Here is a 15474-nt window from a genome sequence, read left to right as displayed (position 1 = left end):
TGTTATTCGGCTCAATGGTCTGACTTCGGATCTATTCTCTATTCAGAGGGGCACCCGACAGGGATGTCCCCTCTCTCCCTTGCTTTTCGCAATATATATTGAACCATTTATTCGTCATCTGATTCGGAACCAGCAGATCAGCCTGGTTTTTTATAACCAAGTATATATTAAAATAACCGCCTACGCGGATGATATAGCTGTTTTTACAACGGATCCGGTTCAAGCGATGGGGGAGATCGTCTTGGAAGCACAGAGTTTTGGATTAATTTCAGGATATAAGCTTAATACTAATAAAACTCAAACCATCACTAACATTGTACCTATCCCCCGTTCATCTATTTTGGGCGTTATCCAAAAAGCTACCTATTTAGGAGTTAATCTCACTAGCCATACGGAAGAAATTGTGAAGATTAACTATGAACCATTACTCAAGAAAGCTGCCTCGGATCTGCGTAGGTGGCATCAATTACCATTAACTATCTGGGGGCGTTGTAACGTCATCAAGATGAATATCCTTCCAAAGTTTTTATATCTGTTTAGAAGCATTCCCCTTCGGGTTCCACTCTCATTTTTTAAACGACTTGAAGGCATTATTGGCAGCTTTATCTGGGGGTATAAAAGGGCCAGGCGGGCTATTAAGTTTCTTAAACTTCCTTACGAGAGAGGTGGTCTGGGATTACCGGATTTTAAATTATACTTCTGGGCTGCTTTCGCTACGCGTCTGCAGAGCCTGATGGATGGTTGTGGCACTTGTCAAAAGCCGATTGCGTATCAGTTGGTATGCGGGCCGGAGTATAGGTTTATACTTTCTCAGATGACTGACCCGAATTATTTTAAACGCGTTCGCTTTAAGATATTGAGGCACGCTGTTTGGATTTGGCGGGACATTTCAAAGCAGTATACCATTCCTGATTTGCATGCAAGTACCTATTTAACTGGGAACCCCAGGTTGGGGGTCATATTTGACGATTCCGCCTGGAAGACCTGGCAAAACTGTGGTGTAACACAGTTAGGACAATTATATGACCAGGATGGATTTAGATCTTTTTCTTCTTTGAGAGAGGAATTTGGGGTTCCCAATTATTCTTTCTTTAAATTTCTGCAAATTAGAGATTTTTTTATTAACGGGGAAGGCTTAGTGAGCATTAATGTGCTAGGGGACTCTGTTAGCTCATTGCTGCAAATTCGGGGCAGGGGCTGTATAGGAAAAATATACAAATACTTGATTATAGGCGCAGTTGATGATGCTGTTCAGGCTGTAGATAAATTAAATCGTTATTTTGGAACTAATATTACTACAACAGATCTGCATAGGTCGTTACTGATCATCAATACCTCAGTTACGTCTATCAACTTAAAACTTCAGCAACATCGTATGTTATTCCTTTTATACTACACGCCGGAAATTATCTCTAAATGGGCTGCGTCTACTATTACACCTAAAACTCAGTGCCCTAAATGCTCACTTTTTGCTGCAGATATTAGACACATGTTCATTACTTGTCCTGTACTTTCTATTTTTTGGTCACGAATTGCTGAGGAGCTGTGTAATCTTTCAGGAACCAATATTGTCATTTCTGAGAAAGAGATACTCTTGGGGCTTATAGAAGACTCTGGTTTAATTTCAGTAGCCTTATTTTCCATCATTATGGCCTGTTGTCGCCTTTGTATAGCTAGGGTCTGGATTGAAACTAAACCTCCTACGTTGCCAGAGTTCTGGCAGTTGTTAAGGGGGGTATTTGAACTAGAGATTGCTCTAGTTAAGGCCAGGGGCCTCACCTCTCAGATGAGAACTGAACGAATCTGGCACTGTCTTCAATGGGACTAAAAGCTTTTGCTGATTCTGATTTTGTGTTGATGTTTTATGCTGCCTATTCTGCCCTGATCTTTGGATTTTCTGCTATGATTTGTATTTGTCCTTTTGGTTCTCTCTTTTGGCTTAATAAAAAAATAAAATAAAAAAAAAATAAATAGCATGCGTAATTTGCGAGTACCTATTTGGTACTCGCAAATTGCGCATGCAATTCCCATTGATTCCTATTGGCCTCTAGGCCCATAGCAATGAATTGGAAGCAATTCCTTATTTGCAATTCGCAATTTGCGAGTCGCAAATAAGGAATGTGCAGGAATCTCATTTTTTTGTGTGATTCCTACGTGCATAGGGAATTGCGATTTCTAAATTGCAATTTCTTAAAATCACAATTTAGGAATCACAATTCCTAACTTTGATGCATGTGGCTCACTGTATTTTACCTAAGCGTTTTCTGTTTGGAGTGGAGTGAAAGTGTGTGGTGCCAAGTGGACTTATGTCGTTTGGATTGGAATTGTTAGTTGTGGAATTGTGTTGTGTGGATTGGATCTGTGTAGTGAAATAATGTGGCATAGTGTGCAGTGTAATTACGTGAATAGTAATTATGTGGTATTGAGTATACTGGAATTATGTGGAGTTGGTTTGTGTGTCATGGAGTGGGATTGTGTGTCTTGGAGTGAGATTATCTGGAATGGTGTTTTGTGTTGTAGAGTGGTATGTAGTGGAGTATACTTATGTGGTGTGCTGTTAAATATTGTAGCATGATGTGGAATTTTGTGGTGTAGATTGGCGGTATGTGGTGTGTTGTGTAATTGTGTTGTTGGCTTGAATTATGCACTTTGTTGTTGAATCATGTGGTGTGGAATGGAAATGTGTAGAGTTGAATTGTGTGACGTGGAAGTGTGCGCTGTTGAGTGAAAATTATGTTGAGTGGTATTATGAGGCATGGTGTGAAGTGTAGTTATGTGGAATGTTGCTACGTGGCATAGACTGGATTTATGTGGAGTGTATTTATGCAATATGGAGTAGAGAATAATTATGTGTAGGTTAATTATATGGTGCTGAGTGGTCTTATGTGGCGTGTAATTATGTTGTTTTATGAATTGTGTGGGGATGAATTGTGGAATTGTGTGACATGTGGAATTATGTGGTACAGTGTGGTGTATAATTGTGCGCAGTGGAATTATGCAGCATGTTGCAGAGTTGTATTTTGTGGAGGGTAATTATGTGTTTTGGAGTTGAGTGTTATTATGTTGTGTGAAGTATAATTATATAGGTTGAAGTGTAATTATGTGTAGTTGAATTGTGTTGTGTGGAGTGTAATTATGTGGTTTGCAGTGGTATTAAGTTGTGTGGAATGTTATTATGTGATGTGGAATTAGGTGGTATGGAGTGAAGTAGAAATGTGTTTTTTAATTTTTAGGATTATAATTATGTGGTATGGAATGTTGTAGGGTTAAATTAGTTATAGTTGAATTGTGCGGCATAGAATTATGAGATGTTCAAATGTGCTGTGTGTGGTAGAATTAGGTGGCGTGGATTTGGGCAAGCTGTGTATGCTAAGGCTTTTATATCATGGGGTATAAAGTTGACGATTGTCTATTTTTCTTTGTAAAAATAATATGGTCTGTTTCTTTACCTTCCGGTACATTTCTGAACAATTTGTTAAGCTAAATTGTATTGTTGCATTGTGTGCGCAAGCAGGGAAGAACGATTGTATGGCAGACATGCAAAAAATCATCCTACGTCTCAGTATTAACTTTCACACTTCTAAGCAGCAATTCCAGTCCTAGAATGAGTTACCTGTTTGCTTTACAACAACAGTTAGTAAAAAAAGTAAGTGCTTTGCGAGCCTGTATAAGTAGCGAAGGTTTTAAAGGGACTTGTTTTTGTGCAAGGTATTGCTTTTCCCAGTTCACGGAAGGGGTAAAAAACATCTCCAGTTAATAATAGGGTTGACAGGATGGTGAGATAGCAGAATATTCATACGTGTGGATCTGGTGGGGATTGCGGACAGCAAGTGCTTGATACGCTATTTGCATAAGAATATACTATATATTTTTTTCATTATCCTCCATTAGTTATTAGTAAGAAAGGGGGAAGAGAAGCGTTCACCGACAGCATTCGATTAGTCTTAGGGAGACAAAGAATGCTGTGGTCTGTGGTAGATGCTGCCCAGAAGGCATAGGTATATGTATAAGGAGCTGCCAATAAAAGGAAGTGGAAATGCGCTTTAGACGTTGCCGGTATTGATGGCTACTGTGCGGTTGCAGACTTTGCTGGGCTGACAGTGGGTGGGGAAATGCTACGTTGTCACTATAGGTTTATTACATGAATAGCGTATACTCTCTGGTGTTTGTCCTTGGGGTACTTGCTGACTGGTGATATGGGATCAGGTTTGCCTTTGACAGGAGGTATGGTTTAGTGGGGTACATAAAAAAATTGATGTTGGTGTGAGCAAACAAAAATCGGACCATTTAATATTATTGTGTGCATCATGCAGAGGATGAAAGTACAGGAACGGCTTTGATGCCGTAGAGGCTAGCAGGAAGAACTTTTTTGGGGTGGTCAGTTGAAGAGATTGTTTAACATGTTGTAAACTACTACCGTGGCATTGGGGAGGGCAGCAGCTGAAAGGCTCTCTTTACTGGTAGGCAGTGGTTAGATGAGGACCGACCATCAGTCTTTCTGTCGGTGGTGGACAGGGGAGCAGTGGGCGGCGGTCACAGGTTTGCAGTGACATCCGAGGGGTGGTTTTAAAGACGGGCGGAAAAGCATAACTGCGGGTTTCGTAGGGGTGAAAGTAGAGTTAATGGATGCGTTAGTAGCAGGCATGAAGACAGTGGTTTGTGTTTGGAGGTGGTTAACTGAGCGGGCTTTGCTTGAAGGTGAGTCATCAAATAGGAGGATGTGTTTGGTGGGCCGGCTGGAGGCAGTGTTATGTAACTTTGCTGGAGGGTGCAGCAGCAGTATTTACTGATGTATGTAAATCGCCCGATGAAAGGGAGGATGTGACCAATGGAGGAACCAGAATCCTTTTTTTATGGCTGGGGTGAGCCCCTGCAGTATGGCGGGTCGCTGGCGCCTGAGAGCTCTTGACTGGCGTGGAGAATGGGGGGTTCCCTCCATGTACTTTGCAGGGGGGGCCCCCTCAAGTGTCGTTACGCTACTGGTGCATGCTTCTTACAGAACATGTATTTATAAAGTGCAGGTTCACCCCGAGGAATCTTGGTGCGGAAACGGATGTCTATTGTTAGGTCTCCCTGAGACAGCGAAAGCTGTCTCTTTGAGACATTTTGTAAGTGGGCTTTCAAAAGTGCTACCCACATGGTTTTGCTGGCCTAGGGCTTGAGTGCACGATGGCGTGCACGTGCACAGCTGCTCCTTGCATTCCCCCCTCCCTTCTCACCCAGCCCTTTGATGCTCTGCTCGATTACTTTCACTTTCGCCGCTTTGACCCTTGCATTCCCCCCTCCCTTCTCACCCAGCCCTTTGATGCTCTGCTCGATTACTTTCACTTTCGCCGCTTTGACCCTTGCATTCCCCCCTCCCTTCTCACCCAACCCTTTGATGCTCTGCTCGATTACTTTTCACTGTCCTTAAATCCCTTTGTAAGTCCATCTTGTTTGGGTCACCTTTGCTTCATTAGACCCATCTTTCCCGACTAGGAACCGGTTATTTTTGTCCACTCCCTTTAATTTACTTTAATATTAAACTCTCGCCTTAAGTGAAGCAATTGACTTTTAAATGTCGTCGTAATCTTACAGCCTTGTTCTCAAACAAGAAAACTCCTCTCCTTCCACACGTTTCCCATTCAGCAATCTTTTCTTCTGCAGTAGTTGATAACATTGTGGCCATGTTTTAACCAAAGCATCAGGTTTCTGCAATTTTGTAACGACGTGGTGATGCACATACTTTCTGTATGTTGTACATTCCGCTGCCCCTAATGTGTCCGAGGTTTGTGAGCTGTGATGCATGCTAGCGCGATCCCACGCCATGCGCCTCTTCTGACCTCCTAAAATATACCATCCTCACTCTCCAGGTTAGAATTCGACACTTCAAAAACAAACGTGTAGAAACGATCTTCTATTAAGAATGCTATAATGGCAGCGCTTCTATGCATTCCATCGTAAATGTTCTGTGGAAAGTATTTTTATTTTATCATTTTGCAGTGGTTCCGGTAGGTCGGCAGTCATTGATTCCTTGTTTGTGTACCTTTGCCCAGGGGCGTTTCTTCAATTGGTGCAGCAGGTGCAGTGGCACCAGGGCCCTCGAACGCTGATAATTCGTGTATTTAATATAACTGTAGCATATTGAGGAGGTTGGGGGGTCATTTACTTACTTGCCCTGGGGTCCATGACACTGAATAGGCTGGTGTTTCGCCACGTAATTTCATTGGTCAGTGTTTAGCATTCGAGGTTGTACTCCTGAGTGACGTGACATAGAATGTAAGATTGATTGTGCCAGGGCATGAAAAGGAAATGCTGCTCAGGGCGCCAATTGTGTAAGGCGTCTAGACCTCACATATGCTCTTCCCTCTATGTTTTTCTCTCTGGTCTCACATGTGCTATTGCCTCTGTATTTTCACTCTGCCCTCACATGTGCTTTTCCCTCTCTATTTTTCTCTCTTTCCTCACACATGCTATTCCCTCTGTATTTATCTCTCTTCCCTCACATGTACTCTTCCCTCTGCATTTTTTCTCTATGCTCTCACATGTGCTCTTCGCTCTGTATTTTTTTCTCTGCCCTCGCATGTGTTCTTCTCTCTATATTTTTCTCTCTGCTCTCACATGCTCTCTTCCCTCTATGTTTTTATCTCCGGTCTAACATGTGCCCTACCCTCTGTATTTTTTTCGCTTTGCTCTCACATGAGCTCTTCCCTCTCTATTTTTCTCTCCTCCCTCACATGGACTCTTCCCTCTGTATTTTTCTCTCTGCCCTCACGTGCTTTTCCCTCTGTATTTTTCTCTCTGCCCTCACATACTCTTCCCTGTATGTTTTCCTCTTTGCCCTCAACTGCACTCTTACCTCTGATCACATGCATACACAACTATGCACACATACAAACACACACATGCATTTACACACACATATGAACATATACAAACACACACAGACATGCATAAACATATGCATATACATGCACACCAACACACCAACCCCACATACACATACCGTGTGGTCATGAATCCTTTAATTGCATAAGTGAGCGGGTATGGATGCAAACAAAAATGTAACACTAATACCACATTTTCTGTCACTCTTGTGAACAGGTTTGCTGTGAATGTATGAATGAGAATGGCGTTTTAGAATACGTTGCATGGAAAAGGGTCAACATGGTGTACACGTGTTTTTGGGTGTTTTTTTATTTTTTTAATTTATTTTTTATTGCATGGTTAACGTCATGATATACCGGATTCGGATGCTTCATTGCAGATCGGTTGTTTGGCCTGTGGGTATTTACGAGTTTGGAAAATACTTTTGTATTGTTTCGATTCTTTTTGTCTCTGCCCTATCTATTGGCTGCGTCCTTACTCTCTCCCATCTTCTCTCTCCACCTCTTTGCTACATGTTCTCTCGTAATGTTTTCATTTTCCCCAACTCTCCTCTTTACTCTCTCTAATTCTTTTTTTGCTCCTTTTCTGTCTCTGTCCCTTCTCTCCTCTTTCTCTCCCCACCCTTCTCTAACCCCACTCCTCTTCCTCTGCCCGCCCCCCCATCCCTCTCTCTCGCAGTACTGCTGCATAGGCAGCACCAGGTCTCTGATGCCTTCTCAGTGTTGGCCCTGGGGGTGGAGGAGGTAAGTCAGCCCCCCAAGTGAATCCCATTATCAACAGATAGTGAACCTCTATTTACCAACAAGTACGGAGCGGTCTCAGGTGACGGCTGATGGGAACAGTGATCTGCTCTCGGCCCCGGCAGGGCCTGTGGGGTGGGGGCGTTACCTTACACTAAGAGAGGAAGTAAAAGTGATATCCTCCCCTCCCCCCCACTCCACCACTGTCTCTCCTCACCCTCCACCTCTCTCTCTCCTCCACTTCTGATTCCCTTCCAACTCGGTCTCTCCTTACCCTCCACCTCGGTCTCTCCTTACCCTCCACCTCGGTCTCTCCTTACCCTCCACCTCGGTCTCTCCTCACCCTCCACCTCGGTCTCTCCTCACTCTCCACCTTGGTCTCTCCTCACCCTCCACCTCGGTCTCTCCTCACCCTCCACCTCCGCCTCTCCTCACCCTCCACCTCCGTCTCTCCTCACCCTCCACCTCCGTCTCTCCTCACCCTCCACCTCCGTCTCTCCTCTCCCTCCAACTCTGTTTCTCCGCACCTTCCACCTCACCCTCCACGTGTCTCTCCTCACCCTCCACCTCACCCTCCTCACCCTCCACGTGTCTCTCCTCACCCTCCACGTCTCTCCTCACCCTCCACGTGTCTCTCCTCACCCTCCACATGTGTCTCTCCTCACCCTCCACGTGTCTCTCCTCACTCTCCACACGTCTCTCCTCACCCTCCACACGTGTCTCTCCTCACCCTCCACACGTGTCTCCTCACCCTCCGCCTCACCCTCCACATGTGTCTCCTCCTCACCCTCCACATGTGTCTCCTCCTCACCCTCCACATGTGTCTCCTCCTCACCCTCCACAGGTGTCTCCTCCTCACGCTCCACATGTCTCGCCTCACCCTCCACACGTGTCTCTCCTCACCCTCCACACGTGTCTCTCCTCACCCTACACGTGTCTCTCCTCACCCTCCATGTGTCTCTCCCCACCCTCCACGTGTCTGTCCTCACCCTCCACGTGTCTCTGCTGCACGCCTCACACTGCTGCACGCCACACACTGCTGCACGCCTCACACTGCTGCACGCCTCACTGCTGCACGCCTCACACTGCTGCATGCCTCACACTGCTGCACGCCACACACTGCTGCATGTAGCTGCACGCCACACACTGCTGCACACCTCACACTGCTGCACGCCACACACTGCCACACACTGCTGCACGCCGCACACTGCTGCATGCCGCACACTGCTGCACGCCACACACTGCTGCACGCCACACACTGCTACACGAAACATTGCTGCACGCCACACACTGCTGCACGGCACACACTGATGCAACTGGCACACTGCTGCACGCCACACACTGCTGCACACTGCTGCATTACTCACTGCTGCATGCTGCACGACACTGCTGCACGCAGCACACTGCTGCACGCCACAGTGCTGCATGCCTCACACTGCTACACGAAACACTGCTGCACGCCGCACACTGCTGCACGCCGCACACTGCTGCACGCCGCACACTGCTGCACGCCGCACACTGCTGCATGCCGCACACTGCTGCACGCCGCACACTGCTGCATGCCGCACACTGCTGCACGCCTCACACTGCTGCACGCCACACACTGCTGCACGCCGCTGCACGCCACAATGCTGCATGCCTCACACTGCTACACGAAACACTGCTACACGCAGCACACTGCTGCACGCCGCACACTGCTGCACGCCGCTGCATGTCACAGTGCTGCATGCCTCACACTGCTACACGAAACACTGCTGCACGCCGCACACTGCTGCACGCCGCACACTGCTGCATGCCGCACACTGCTGCACGCCTCACACTGCTGCACGCCGCACACTGCTGCACGCCGCACACTGCTTTTATGCGAGTTTATGCTACTGACATTGTAAATGACAATGCCTTTTAACTGTTTTAAAACCAAAACATAAATAAAAGGCATTGTAATTTTACAATGCCAATAGCTCAAACTCTTATAAATGCGAGGCCTATTGCATTGCAAATGCTTGTTTTTTCCTGTTATTACACTTTCTGGTTTGTGGGCAGGAGCCGCCCGACAGAGTATTGCAGTTTTTCCTGATTTCTAGGGTCACGTAGGTCCAGCATCGGTGGCCAGCGCTGGCTTGTTGCGCTATGCAAAATTAATAGGCAATTGAATTATCAGACCATGGGTTTAGCTGCACCAATAATTTGGTGAACCTGGCTCCCGTATTTGGAGTTTGCCTCTTTGTTCCGCTTTGGCACCTTCTGGACTCAGCTGTTACGTAATTAAGAAGCCGCAGCCAACCTTGTTCCGGTAGAACGAGTCAGAGAGGTGCGCGCGTGAGCAAACACAGCACGTCTTCAATTGTAGACGGACCTACGTTAATTGAGGGTGGGAGGGGCGGGGGTAAGGGCAGCTGGACAACAACCCGGTGAATCATCTGTTTGTTGCATTCTGAGATTGGATGTGCTGTGTATCCGTCCACCTTTGGAAATCCTCCGCTTTCGTGCCACTTCCGCCTTTAAATTTCCACTCGGCTGCCGTGTGGGGCAAAACAGTGAAACCGAGGCCGTTTGGCCGTTTGGCCGCTGCCTTCTGTCCTGTTCCAACAGAATTTACCGCTGGCGTCTCGCGCGGTGGACCAGAGGTCGGTTTCATATTGGAGAGCAGACGGAGCTAGTCTTGTTTTTTAGGCACAGGTAGATGAATTGATGTGCCCACAATCACAGGCTGGTGAGCGACGCCGAGACTCGAACTCGGTTCCCCAGCTACAAAGTCGGCAGGCTCGGCCATAAAGGTAAGCATGGTAATGGCAGTGATTATTATCCACATTCATTGTACGCAAATGACATTTACTGGAGTTTTCCTGACACATAAATTGAACATTTAGGCTAGACTGTACCCGCGACCCAATAACTTTCAATACTATATAAAAGTCGACCACTTCTCCCTTTTATTACATGTGCTCAAAGTGCAAGGGCGATAAAATAGGTTTTCCTTGACCACCAATAAGACCGGCGAGATTTAAACAAATAACAAGCATTGGCATAGCCAATAGGTCTCGCCTTTGGGACCTTATAAGTGTTTAGCCATGCAACACTTGATGTTGTTGCACCAATTGGCTATGCTAATGCTTGTTTAAACTGACTTGCATTTTAAAGGATTCACTTTTTTTCTGCAACAAATTACTGCATTTTGGTGTGTTTAATTTTGCGCTGCATTCCGCTTTTTTCCTTCATACATGGTATCTCTCTGAGTTGAAACAGCAATACACCAAGGAGTTAAGTTGTTGGCGGAGCAGGACGCAGGGAGACCGTGTGATCTTTCTGTCTCTGTCTCGCTCCTGCTTACGTGCTGATTTCAAGAGGCAGCTCTTAAGGTACTCTCTCTTGCCTCTCCTTTTCTTTATTTGTTCCCCTGCGAAATTGATCCAAAAAAGGCTGAACACTTTGGCTGTAATGTCCTCATTTTCTGACCGTTTTCTATTGAAAAGAAAAACCTCGGAATGGAGAGAGAAAATAGTTAAATACCTAAATAAAGCAATACAGAGTGGACAGCAGACAGGCCAGACTGTTATTTACACCCACACACATTAGCGCCACTTTACATAGTTTGCCAGTGAAAGCGCTACTTTATTTTTTATCTTCTTTCTTTGAACAACATTGCTTTCCCAGGGTGGGTAAGTGCGCCATTCCTAAAGGGACTGCAATACCTGGTTGATGGGTAGAGTGGAAACGTTTAATATGATCGTTTTCAACTTTTTAATTATTTTAGCTTATAAAATGCGGCTCTGTGTTTGGGGATGTGGTCTTTTTTAAACCAAACTGCATACATTTTGAAAGGATATAGGCAAGGACATTGAAAGGGGTCCCTTCCTGGTCCTGTAGCCATGTCTTGAACTTTTCAGGCAAAATCACTTACTGATTTCTGAATAATGAGTTTAAAACCGTTAAGGTAACCATGTTTTTTTTCTGATTACAGTATACATGCTTTGCTTATTCTTGCATTCCCTATGAGTGTTTGCTTTTTCCAGGGTGGTGTTCATTTTTTTTCAGGCAGCATTTTCCTGTTGTCTAGTTCATAATTTGAATTTAGTCGCAGCACAATTCAGTTGTGCTGAAGGCAGTGCGAGTTTCTCTCAGTGGGGCAGTATGGTGTTCAGTGTGGGAGAGAATGTGGCACTCTGGCCAGAGCTGCTGAATTTGGAACTGGAGAACCATGTTCAGACCTTCATGACCAGTTCACCATACCACACTCCTCCTGACAGAGCTTATTCCGATGCTACACCTTAGAAGGCCCGATAGACCTTAGAAGCCCAGGTGTCTTAGCACCCGCAGGTGGACCTGTCCACCACAATCCATACTGGAGCTCACTTCCAGTCTTACGGGCAGGCATATGAAGAAGCACATCCTAGATCGACAGTGAATCTGTCACTGAGGTCACAAAACCCTTGAGGCCAGTCCACCTCACCCATTGGTACCTCCATTGGCCTTTTTCCAGCACTAGCAGTGCAACTTGCCAGGGGTTGGCAATGTAGGATTTGCATGCACACCAAACTTAGGGGGTGATTAGAATGGCAGTGGGACCGCCACGTCACCCCGTCGGTGGCGGTCCCACCGCCATTGGTGACTGCATCACAGCCCGCCATATTACAATGGCGGGTGGTTACCGGGCGGTCGGAAAGACCAACCACCACGCACCCGACGGGCTTCTTGAGCCCGCCGGTGTGGTGGAGGGGCTCGTGGTTCCTACAATGCTGGTGGTGCCTACCATGCACCGCAGCAGGGATTACGATGTCCCTTACCCGCCAGCTTATCAATGGCGGTTCAACTGCCATGGAAATGCTGGCGAAAGGGACATTGGGGGCCCGTAGCAGGCCCCTTTACCCCTGGCCCCCAGACATGGGTCCTGGGGGGCATCTATGATGCCCCACAACATATCACTTCACCATGTGGCAGGCACCGATCTATTTAACATGTTCCTTTTTTTTTTACTTTGCGGCGGATGATGCAGCCAGCAGCACCTGCTGCAATGTAAAAGATAGGCACTGCGAACACCGTAGTGGCAGTCGCATTGTAATGCCTATCGTGGGGCCTTCATCTTGAAGGCCAGCGGTCCCATTCCCTGATTCGATGGCGGTGGTACTGAAGTCCGCCATCGTAGTCAGCCCCTAAGTTTGCATTTTATGAATATGATTCAGCGGGAAATAAATTGATGTTTGCAATTTAATTGACTTTGGTTGGCCTCTTATCTATGAGATTTCCCTGTTGAATGTGCCTTTACATTATACATTGTTGGTTGTATGAATTGATTGCATACTACACTCTCCTACAGGTATTAATTTGAGTGTCATTAGGAGTGTCTGGGGCCAATTGTTTTCTTAGGAATTGTTTTTTTTACTAACCTTTGCAAAGGGCCCTAAACTTCACAGCAACACAAGTCACATTTCTTTTAGTAATTTGGGATCCGTTTGAGCTACAAAATTGTTTTGGAGGAAATCGTTAGATTATGCAGCAGATGATGTATTATGTGGCAAATATGATATAGCCATAGTTAAGTGGAAAACATTTTTCCACTTAATTTTGCCCCAACATTGTAGTTGATCAATTTGTAAGTTCCCCAAACCCAAAAGTCGAGTTTGGGCACAATTTGCATTTTAAAAGCAGCCCTATAACACAGGGCTACTTTTAAACTGACCTCAGGCTTCAGCAGTGCACACATGCAAGCGCAGAAAGGGCTGCTGGCCTCTAAACTGTCATGCCTTATTATATTCTAGGGACTTAAAAGTAGTTCTAATCCCCCTGCCCTATTATGTACTAGGGCCTTATAGGAGAGGTCATGCCAATCATAGGGGTACCCTAACCCATAGTGCACCCTAGTGTATGTAGGTGTTTTCACTGTATTTTTAAGTGCCTCTTTCAGAATAGCACTGGCTGTTTAGGCAGAGGCCAGGGTCAGTCAGTCAGGTACCACCAGTACCAGTCAGCAAAAAGTTGGGGAGTGCCCAGGGCGGCTTTGCAACACTAGAGAAACACAAACTCAGAATGTAAAACATAACACCATGGTTGGGGGGTTCTCTTCAATAATCAGAATTGATTTCTATCCTAATGAACCCATTTTCCAACATTAGGATAGGGAAAGACTGGGGAAAAATCATAACGTTCTAATCTATACATTGAAGTTTTTATGCAGCTCTTTGATGACGGTTAATAGCTCACTGTTCAATGTTAGGATTTTAACTTATAAACTTCAAATACCAAAAGAATATCTCAGACAAGAGCAGTAACTCACTGACCTTTTGAATTAAAACTTTCACTAGACAAGCCTTCGATCTCTCTCAAAAAAAGAACATTAATCACCAAAGTTATCTTCACATTTTTATTGTTGCCTGAAAATTGTTGGAGACCAGGAATGCAGCAGCAGGTACTTTTCAAACCATAATGCACTTGCAAACACGACGCCCCCACCCTAAGTCAGCGGCCTTTGTTTGCTTTGTGCATTAAGATGCAAGATTCATATATATGTTTTTTTTTAAACATTTGGTCTCATTACTATATGAATGTAAATAACAATTAAGCATACATGCAAACTGTGACTACATGCCTGCTTTTCTCAATATTTCACTTCGAAAGTATGCAATTGTATTTGTTTAACGGGCGGTGATTTGTATCTGGTCACTGGAAAGTGCACAAGGTTGTCCCTGTCCCCCCCCAGAATTTTAGTGTCTCCTACGCCCCTGCATGGGGCTTGACATGGGTTTTTCAGAGTCTGCAGAAGGCAGGTTTATCCATGGGTTGTGACGGTTCGTCAAGATACATAACGTCCGTGTAGCAAAAATCTAGTGTTCGTTTCTTTTAAAGGTTATGGGTATAGCGAAAAAGTATGAAGATATTGGGGGGGGTGGGGGCTGGAAGAGATGAAGGGGACGCGCGCAAGCAAGAGAGGCAAAAGGAACGAGGAAAGGACAGAGGAAGTTAGGGAACGTTTAAGAGAAAGGGAACATGTCATTCAGAGGGAGCGGGGAGAGAACGATAACAATTGAAGGTGGTGAGTGACAGGGGTAAAACAGAGGGAATTTGATAATAATGCAGACCAGCAATAAATAAAAATGCCCCGTGGCCCCAAGCAGACCTGTAGTGTACAAGGTATATGGACGGTCTGACAATCCTGGATTAAACACCGTTTATATAGAGCTCAACCTCGTGCACAGCGTGAGTCGCACATCACAAGACCGGGGCAGCTGCAAGCGTGAAGAGCTCTTCGAGGTTTCCACTCTTCAGCTCGAAATTCCCAAGCTATGTATGTGCCTATTGAGCACCAAACTGTAACAACTCCGATGATGTATTGCCTCGTCTGGCATTTAGAAATGTCCAATTCAAACACTCAGGAAAATGCTTCCTTCCAGATGTGATACACATGCAAATGTACTCAACTCTGACGGAGTCTCACGCATGTGTAAGTACATTTAGCAAGTGTAAAAGTGAACCTTTGTGCCTAACATTTATATCTTGCTTATTTGCAAAGACAATGCATCGTTGTGTGGTTGATGCATAGATATTTTTTCATTTAAAGAAACACAAACTAAGTCACTCGTTATGTAAGGATACACTAATATTGCAATGTTTGAGAGACTATTTTGCACCTCAGAAGTAGACAAAGTTGTCGCTTATTAAGTTCTTTCTCATTGATGTTTTATATAATTAAAGCAGTCGTATTTCGTTTTCTTTTTTCACTACGACAAGCTTTTTATTGATTTAATCAGGAAGTAAAAATGCACGCTAGCCCTGTAGGCTTTGCCAGTGCTTGTTTAGCTGTGTTACACGTTTTACGCGTGTAAAAAAGGATTGTGATATATATAAAGAATTAGAAGATGCAGAGTGCATACTG

The 15474-nt window shown here is 45.2% G+C and overlaps 1 protein-coding gene across 1 annotated transcript in view; it reads left to right on the top strand.

Annotated features, from left to right (window-relative positions):
• The first annotated feature begins 10011 nt into the window (after window positions 1-10011).
• Window positions 10012-15474, top strand: part of LOC146839626 (acyl-coenzyme A amino acid N-acyltransferase 2-like) — a 66513-nt gene continuing 61050 nt past the window's right edge. The window contains exon 1 of the mRNA XM_085651711.1: window positions 10012-10384. The gene's annotated coding sequence lies outside the window, so the exon portion shown is untranslated. The remainder of the gene's footprint in view (window positions 10385-15474) is intronic.

Source organism: Triturus cristatus, chromosome 4_1 (assembly GCF_964204655.1).
Source record: "Triturus cristatus chromosome 4_1, aTriCri1.1, whole genome shotgun sequence".
Lineage (NCBI taxonomy): Eukaryota > Metazoa > Chordata > Amphibia > Caudata > Salamandridae > Triturus > Triturus cristatus.
Note: the sequence above shows the minus strand (reverse complement) of the source record. Positions and strands in the feature narration are given on the sequence as shown.